General features: G+C 39.6%; 2 long non-coding RNA genes across 2 annotated transcripts; one reads left to right on the top strand and one right to left on the bottom strand.

Moving 5' to 3' along the window:
• Positions 1–2,939: 2,939 nt before the first annotated feature.
• On the bottom strand, positions 2,940–4,312 carry LOC138125259 (uncharacterized). Its single transcript, XR_011157385.1, has 3 exons — positions 4,183–4,312; positions 3,706–4,130; positions 2,940–3,651 (listed from the first exon to the last, which is right to left on the bottom strand). It is a non-coding gene; the product is annotated as an uncharacterized lncRNA (long non-coding RNA).
• Positions 4,313–4,460: 148 nt separating this feature from the next.
• Positions 4,461–5,216, top strand: LOC138125260 (uncharacterized). Its single transcript, XR_011157386.1, has 2 exons — positions 4,461–4,803; positions 4,858–5,216. It is a non-coding gene; the product is annotated as an uncharacterized lncRNA (long non-coding RNA).
• The last annotated feature ends 3,455 nt before the right edge of the window (positions 5,217–8,671 follow it).

Here is an 8,671-nt window from a genome sequence, read left to right as displayed (position 1 = left end):
CTCGATTAATTTTCACGACTGTTGAACTCGATCCAACAGCCACTAAACCGCTGTTGAAAGTGTAGCCGGGGGCCGGCGCCGTCCCCGTAACATGCCCACCGCCGACGTCTAATCCAGCCGCAATTTGTTTTTCAGCGGCGGCGGGGGGCGGCGTAATATTTAATAAAGCCGTGTAACGACTAAGTAACAGATTGTGGAGTCTTGGGTGTGCGATGCGGCGAATTTTTCCCCTCGAAGATTCGCCGCTGGAGGCGGCGACCTCGCCAACACTTCTGGGAACATTCAGCCACTTAACTCGTTGTGTACATAATTAGACACTATCAGTGTATAATGACCGCGAATACACTAACGACCGGTGGATTACGAGCGAATTTGTTAAACCATACTGCGACGTTCGTCATCGTCGTAAACCGCGCTTATTGCTAATTCGTCCGGTCCGAATTCGATCGCGGGCACTCCGCCAGGACTCGTTACAGTCCTGGACCAGGACCGGGACGCATCGATCAATTCACCGTGAAGTTTACACGATAATGCGGCGTGTGCGTCACTCTTTCAAAATAAGAAAAACACCGCAAAATACGCACAATCAATCAGTCGTTCGATTGACTCCCGACGAGCTAATTCAAATCAGGTTGTTCCCACCGGAGCGCCGAAGCAGGTGCGCGCGGACGTAACACTGGCACGGAGTCAAGTCTCTGAAGTTGTAGTAAATATTTGCGGAATTTTTTTGATCAGTGGCGGATCTGAGTGTGTCTCACGGGCGATTTCGATTGCCGACTAATTTGTCTGCTTGTTTGACACTCAAAAAGCACAGTCTGAACGGTCGCCGACCGTTCAACACCGACCGTTCATCACGTCGTTACAGCCGTCTCACACGTACTCTCATTTTAGCATCCCGCTTGCTCTTGTCCTAATTCTGAGAGTAGTTCAAGTTCGCATCCTTACTCACAAACAATCCGGCGAGATCGATGCGTTTCGTCCGTCATCATCAGGCATTAATTGAATCCCGCATAAATAAACCCAATCTTGGATAATTCCAAATTACATAATAAAGGCAAATTGCTAGGACTGGGTCTGGAGAGTAACGTCTCTCCATAAAGCTTGTATTCATCGTAAATGAAACAGATCGTTTCCTATTGGGCAAACCAATACGGGACTAAAATTACAATACCCACACTTTATTTTGGATATAAATGAAGATTCTGTTATTTAAAACCGTTCAGGCAAAACTAAAATCCAAAACTAAGTCTACTTATTTGGAGATTTAGTTTGAAGACTTAGCCACACGAGACTCGATTAGATTTAGTTGTGTCATTCAGCTCTACATTAATTCGACAAGCAACAATCACTACTGAAGCGCCGACAATCTTGTTAAAAGATCCAGATCTGTGATGACCCTCGGGGACTGATGCTTGAGAACAATTGGACAAATACCTTAAACCCTTGGACCCACGCAAACAGTACAGGTTTCAATTGAAAATCTCTCTTCTCTGATACGTGTAATCCGACCTTGTTTGAACACTCTTATTTGCAGATAATTTTTATGTCGGCATTTTATTGAAAATGTTGAGTAAACACTCGGCAAAACAAAAGTCCATCGATTTGAAAAAAAAAAAAACGTATAAGGTGACCACTTCGTTGTTTTTCAAAAAGAACAAATAATGTAAAATGTTTGTGGGTGTTTCAACAAAAGAAGGAATATATCATTTTACGGTCTAACTCGTTGAACTTTCTAGCACGGAACGCGTCTATCTTTCTAGATCGTCATTTTTCACACTTTAGTTCTTGTGGGACATTTACTTTCCAAAAGTTTAAGCTTCATGTGACAACTTTCAGATTTTATTTCATCAAAACTTATTCTTACGCTGCAATTTAGATTTAGTTTTAGTTCCCCCCATAAACAACACAGTAAACCTATAGAACGCAAACTCCCATAGTTTTTTGTGCCCCGACGCCATCTACTGGCTTGTGGTAGGTGCAAAATTAGACACAGCCAGCTGGATATCCTGGCTTTTTTATTTATTTTAATTTAAAGTAATTTATTTATAAAACTAAAAGACAACATTTATTTTGAAGTTTTTATTTTCAATCTTTTTCGATACATTTCCATTGCATTTTCATAAATTTTGGTTTGGTATTTCTTTTCCTCAATTGCGGCAAATAGAAATTTATCGCATCCTTGCCTTGCATTGCATTGCTCTTTATTTTGACATCGAATTTTGCATGAAGTTTTATACGTTTTCGGTACATTGCAACCCGAATTTTGGATCGACATTCTGCCTTTTTATAATTCTGAATATGCTCAGTTTTTCTTATTTTTTTTAAACTTTCACAAGAATTTATATCTTCATTACTACATAAAACAGGAGTTACACAATTATAGTGTCTTCAGTAGAAATGTCGTAGATCAGTAGATCGGATGAAAATTCTATAAAAAGTAGTTTTCAGTTAAAATATAATTATCAATATTTTTTTACTATTACTGGAAGTAAGTCTGGACTGGAAAAAGAGGGAAGTTGTATCGAGGGTACGGCCATATTCGTTCGTGTCGAACTCTTTGCTGGTAAAATGAAGTCCACACACAGTGTAGCTGTTATACCTACACTTTCATAGGCTCCAAAGTTGATAACTGCTTGTTACCGGTCTTTTTAATCCATTCCATAAAACGCCCAGGATATTTAATTGGATTTGGAAATCTATGGCGAGTTCCACATGGTTTATAATTCCTTTGCAGGGTGCAAAGTCGCACAATAGTAAATTTATTACTTATGACTTGATATGTCAAAATATAATTTTTTAAATTTTGGCATAAGTTTCCGCGATTTTTATTTTTATAAAACGGCAGCGTCCCCTGACGGCTTGTGGTGGGTGCGTTTTCAAAAAAATGGGGAAAATGCATAGGAGTTTGCGTTCTATAGGTTTACTGTGTTGTCTATGGTTCCCCCCAATTCTATTCCACGTCAATTTGTCAATTCCTTGAAGGTAATGAAAGTAAAAAACGTTTAGAAAAATATTCAGGCTGCAACAGCTTTTTAGTTATGAATTAATCAAATTGACCAATAGAGCTCGATCTAATTTTCCCTTTATGAGAAAATTGAGTACTATTCCGGACACGGAATCTTGGCCATAACTGACATTTAACTGACAAATATGTGTGAACTGGTCTTTATTGAATATAACCCAACTTTTGACTCGATAATGCCATTTCCTTGCTTTTTTGATGTCAGAATAAAAACTTCAAAGTGATTTTTAATAATTGTCATTTATTAATGACGCTAATGATTGGTTTACATCATTTTTTCTAGAAATGTCAAAAAAATGTTGGCCAAGATTCCGTGTCCGGAATAGTACAGAGTGTCTATAAAAGAACATATATCAAGAGTCCTGTGGAACTCGAATATATTTGATTTTTGCCGCTTTGTAGCATATTGTGGTACCAAATAGAAAAACAGAGGTTATGTAACTTCATTAATGACAGGTTCTTTGATTTTTACAATAAAAGCAATTAAACGCTTTCGTGAGGCAGCAATCCATACTCCTACCTTTATAAGATGCAATCGGATTTCTACAAATGCATGTGGATTTTCCTCCAACTCCATATTCTATAATTTTGTGCTTCGTCAAAAAAAAAAACTGATGTCTAATAATAATCTGCAAGCAAAGTTAAAAAATTAAATTGTTTAATTCAAATTCATTATTAGGAACCTGTCATCATTTAAATTGTTCAAAAACCAATTGCAGTATTCTAAGCGCCTCTCAGAATCACCTGGTCGAAGTTCTTGAAGTGTTGTGATTTTGTGTGAATTGAAGTTCAGGTTTTTTTTAACGGTACATCAGCCTGAAGTGATAACTCCCTGAGGGATTTTTTTGAGCTTTGTTCCATTCGTTGGAGTAAATCTTCAACAATTTCTTCATTCACTGGCGCTCTTCCTACACTTTTACCGTTTTCAACAGTTGCCACAAATCTATCCACAATCCTTCTAATGTGTGGAATTAATTTGCTTCCACGATGTTGTCATTTGGAAAATTTGCGAAAAATTCTTCCTTGCAAGCGTCTGCAGGGTACCATTTCGGTAATACGACATCACAATGAAGGTGTTTTGCTCTAGCGATAAAACCATTGCGGTTTACTAAGAAGATTGCTTATTACTTACTGTAAACATGCTAAAATAAATGTCTTACCTTCGCTACTTCCTAACTTGCTTTTGGTATTCACAGTTTACACTTATGCGGAAAAACGTTTTACTCTTCATAAAGACTATTGAAGAAAATCACAAGCAAAACAATTAAGACGCCGAATTCACAAACTCACGCTAAGATTTAATTATTATTAATTTGACATTTGTCATTTGACATCTAATTTGCCAGCTTCAACAACTCAACATAGTTCGGCCAAAAAAAATATAGAGCCGCACAATTCCACAGGACTCTTGATATATGTTCTTTTGTAGACACTTTGTATCTTCCCTCAATCGCCAAACAACGTATAATTCGATGAATAATAAAATTATTTTCAATATTTATCTGGTCAACTTGTCGAAACAGACGTCAAAAGTGACAGCTACTTTTGAAATAACCAAAAATGGGATAATTTCGCCAAAGACAGATGAACAAATGTATAGAATCTAAATCAGGGAACGCAAGAAGTTTCTTTTTCCGGCAATGAATCAAATATGGTTTGTTATGAATGAAAATTTCCAGAGCAATTGTAACCTTGAGGGGTATGGGAAATTGACGGGAGGGGTATGATGAATTGAACGATTGCCTTTGTTGATAGAAGGTAAAATGGCGACGCAGCGTCAAGTGAGTAATACATATTACTACCTTAAAAATCTTAGTAAAAAGTGAAATATGCAGGGCCTGTGAAGTGAATTGGAATCACAAGAAATTTATCCTGACTTCTGTGCATACACTCTGCGTCTGCAACGTATTAGCGCAGCTACACGAGCGGGATTCGTCATCGCCGAAATGAAAGAAAAGACTTTTAGGAACATTCTTGACATTGCAAAAAAAGCTGGAGTTACACGTAGGTTTTGAACAACAGAGCAAGCATAGTGGCAGTTCTGAAAGAAAGAAGACAAAACTGGATTGAACTAACCTATTTATTTTAGCATCATTATTGGTAAAAATTTAAGATCGAATTTTATAACTAAACGATGTAGAATGCAACAAATGAAATAAGAAACATGCAAAATAAAAAGAATAATTTATAACAAGTGTTCAAAATGACCACCTTTCTGAAGGAATAGGCGAGCTCGTTTTATTAAATTTTCCCTTGCCAGTCTAAGCATATTAGGAATTACAATAGCCAGTGTTTCGTGAATTTGGTCATTTAGTTCTTCTAAAATATTGATAGGTTTGCGGTAAATATAGTTCTTCAAATATACTTCTTCTACCGTCCTCATCAAAGGACTGAAGAATAGCATCTTCAGTCTCTGGCGTTCTAACTTCTCGCGGGGGACCACCAATTTCTTGTCAGGTAGGCACCAAGGACCCAGTGTCTCGAGCACGGTACACCAACCGTAGAAATACGTTATAATTTGAATGTGGCAAACGTCGTGGAAAACGTATTGCATATTCTCTTGCATCCTCACGTGCATTGCGCCGGCACTTCCATAAATTATGAGCATTTCGGCATACTCTGGAGCTGTATACATGATTTCAATACGAAGTTTGACAATTCCGAATCAAATTATAACTTGACGTTGTCAAAATCTTCACAGTCGCCCAAACATTTACTTGAAATTCCATACCATTTTTACTAGAATTATGCTGCTAGGCAATTCAAACCTTTGGTTAAATTTACGTGAAATCCAAATTAACAGCGTCCTTCTGATTGGTCAACTTTAATTACTCATTACAAAAAATCGATTATATCCTGTCCTTTTTGTTAAACGCTATTGCTTTCAGTTATCACCAAGGAAAACGCACTGTAAGTTTGATCCGCGAGTTCTGGGACACTCTGTATAAGAATTTAATTAAGAACTAGCTTATTAATTGCTTATCGCGTTATAATTATTTCACACCGTTTTAAGCTTAATACATATTTCAATTTCCGAATTTTAATTTACACTTAGTCAGCACACTAAATCCTTATTTAGTTCGTGAATTTTAGATTTTTTCATCAAGCTTTACTTTCATGATTTCTGAATTTGTTGCACATTTATTCTTCGAATCCATTAAATTGTCTCTCGATGTCTGATTCTTGAAACGACTAAAACAACTAAAAAAAAATTAGTTTTAGATCATAGTTTAGTGACTTAGTTTACGGTAAATTTTCTACAGGCACAGTTAACATTTGTCATTCCAAAATCCATATTTCATAGTCATCGTTTAATTCTTCGGACAACCGTTCAGACACGTGAACCGACCGTTCAAATTTTTCCACGGCTGTTCAAATCTTCCAGCGACCGTTCAACCACTTGTCATTTTGAATTTTCCGCCTCTTTTTGGTTTCTTTTGAGAAAAAGGCCTCCTCCTGATCCCCCTCCCCTTCTGCTCCCTTACCCGGGAGCTGGTGGTGCGTGTCGCGCCGTCGAAATTGAAACGATAAATCTGGCATTTCCATTGAAACAATCGTCTGGAAACATGCACACACATTCGTTCCGAGCAGCGTTTGTTTTATTATCTACAACATGTCTAGTTTATGCTCTCGGTAATGAATACGCACGAGGTGGATATGCATGTAAGCGGTCGGGGCCGTTTCCATTCATCAAGTGCGCGACCTCTGCCCCATCCGAACGGGGCTCCGCTCTCGCAACACTATTTGATATGGAAATGAGCGCCGCCACCGACCACCACCTCGCATAACCGGCGAGTTTTCGTTGCAACCGGATTGCGTCCGATCGCTTGCAATAACTCGCCCCCATGAATATTCAAGGACGGGTCTGCATCCGTGGAGGTAATGGGCGATGTTCTGATCTGGGGGCGGCTGGGATGCCAACCACCGGCTAGACGGATGGGCACACCTTGCGAATATTCGATGCGGGGAAATGCCAGGGTAAATATTTGAATTTGGTGCTTGTTATTATTTTATTCGGGAATCGATAGGCGAAATTAATAAAGGGCTGCCCACGCGTGGAGAATTCGTCGGTTGAATTTGCCACATTCAGCCATTTTAAACGATCTGTCAGTGGGGGCGATGTGGGACTAACTTTTGAGGGGGCGGAACCGTGTTCGTGACAGCGGAGCTGATCGGGGTGGGCCGCTGCGGTGCACTTCTTTTCGTCACAAACCGAGCAAAGGAACTCAAATCAAAATGCGATGTGGAAAAGTGAACGTTCAAAGCTGTCACGTCATCACAAAAAATTACATTTCTAACCAAGCACCGCCGATTTGAAATTTTATTCATTTTCGCTTCTGAAGTTTTGAACTGTCTTTGAATGGTAGTTTTTGAAATAGAAGAAATATATTCATAGCAAAATTGAGAAAATGTCCTATTGGCAATTCGAATAAACTTTGTCCGATCCAATTTATGTACCTACTTCATTTTTCTTTTTATGTATCTTTAGTTACACTTTGGTACAATTTTTGAACGGTTGTTGAACAGTCGTTGAAAGGTTGCTGAACGACTGTTGATGGCATTTTCACAAGCTTGTACATTTTTTTCAAAACGAGCCTGTTTTTGACCGAGAATTTCGGTTTTTGCGGCGGGAGACCACTAATTCCCAAAACTGGGACTCGTTGGGATAATTGTATTCCTCCATAAATCAGCGCCGCTTCACCGCATGACTTTCAGCCCAATCAAACGCAGGCATTATTACAAATCCGTCTGATTTATCGCCGTTTCTAAAACACAAAAATCCAAATATGAAAGCGCTAAATTGCCGGAGGGATTCTCTGAAAAACGACCGAAATTACTCATCCGCGCGATAATCACCATAAATAAATGCACAACAAAGAATTTTTTTAATTACCACCAGTAAAACCCAGCTGCGCCCCACTAAATTACTTTAATTGTCACTGTCGCACCTGCGAGCCGCGTCTCTCGCCGGCGACCGTTGGCTCTCGGCGAGATGTCGCAGCTCCAGTTTCGTTGTTCGATGGGTGTAATCAATTACGCGCGAACGTCAGACGTTCCCCGTCAAATATTTGTCAGAAGTTTCGAACTTGATCAAGTTAAACCGCGTTGACACGCGCTAATACATCAAGTTTCGGCGGTTATTTATGGCGGAACAAAAATTCCCCGCGAATAATTTAGCAGTGTGCGAGAACCGCGCTTTCGGGAGCTTTCCGTCGTCCTCGGCCGCTTGATTAACCGCCCCCGAAACGGCCAATTTTACTTTACATGTTGTTGCGTAAATAAAGCACCGCTTTTCCGACCATTTCCCCCCGAAAAACGCGCATTTACACAGGTCTGGGTAATTCGCCAGCTCCGAAAATAACAGCGGGAGGGCACAATGGCGGCGAGATCGACTCCCGATCGGGTAAACACATTTACATAAGGCCCCCGGCCGGTCGAGTGGTGGTGGAAGGAAGTCCGCCTCGTTTCCTGTGGGGCGACTTCTTACTCGTTGCGGAAAATGTGCGAGACAATGTTCCTATTAATAAACCACGAGGGGAATGTCTGGAATGTCTCCTTCCCATCGTAACAAATTTAAGTCGTGTCTATGAAAAATAGGTGGCCGGTTCGACTGAATTTGCGTGGACGTCTGCGAAAATTAGATTTTCT

The sequence above is a fragment of the Tenebrio molitor genome, chromosome 3 (assembly GCF_963966145.1).
Source record: "Tenebrio molitor chromosome 3, icTenMoli1.1, whole genome shotgun sequence".
Classification (NCBI taxonomy): domain Eukaryota; kingdom Metazoa; phylum Arthropoda; class Insecta; order Coleoptera; family Tenebrionidae; genus Tenebrio; species Tenebrio molitor.
Note: the sequence above shows the minus strand (reverse complement) of the source record. Positions and strands in the feature narration are given on the sequence as shown.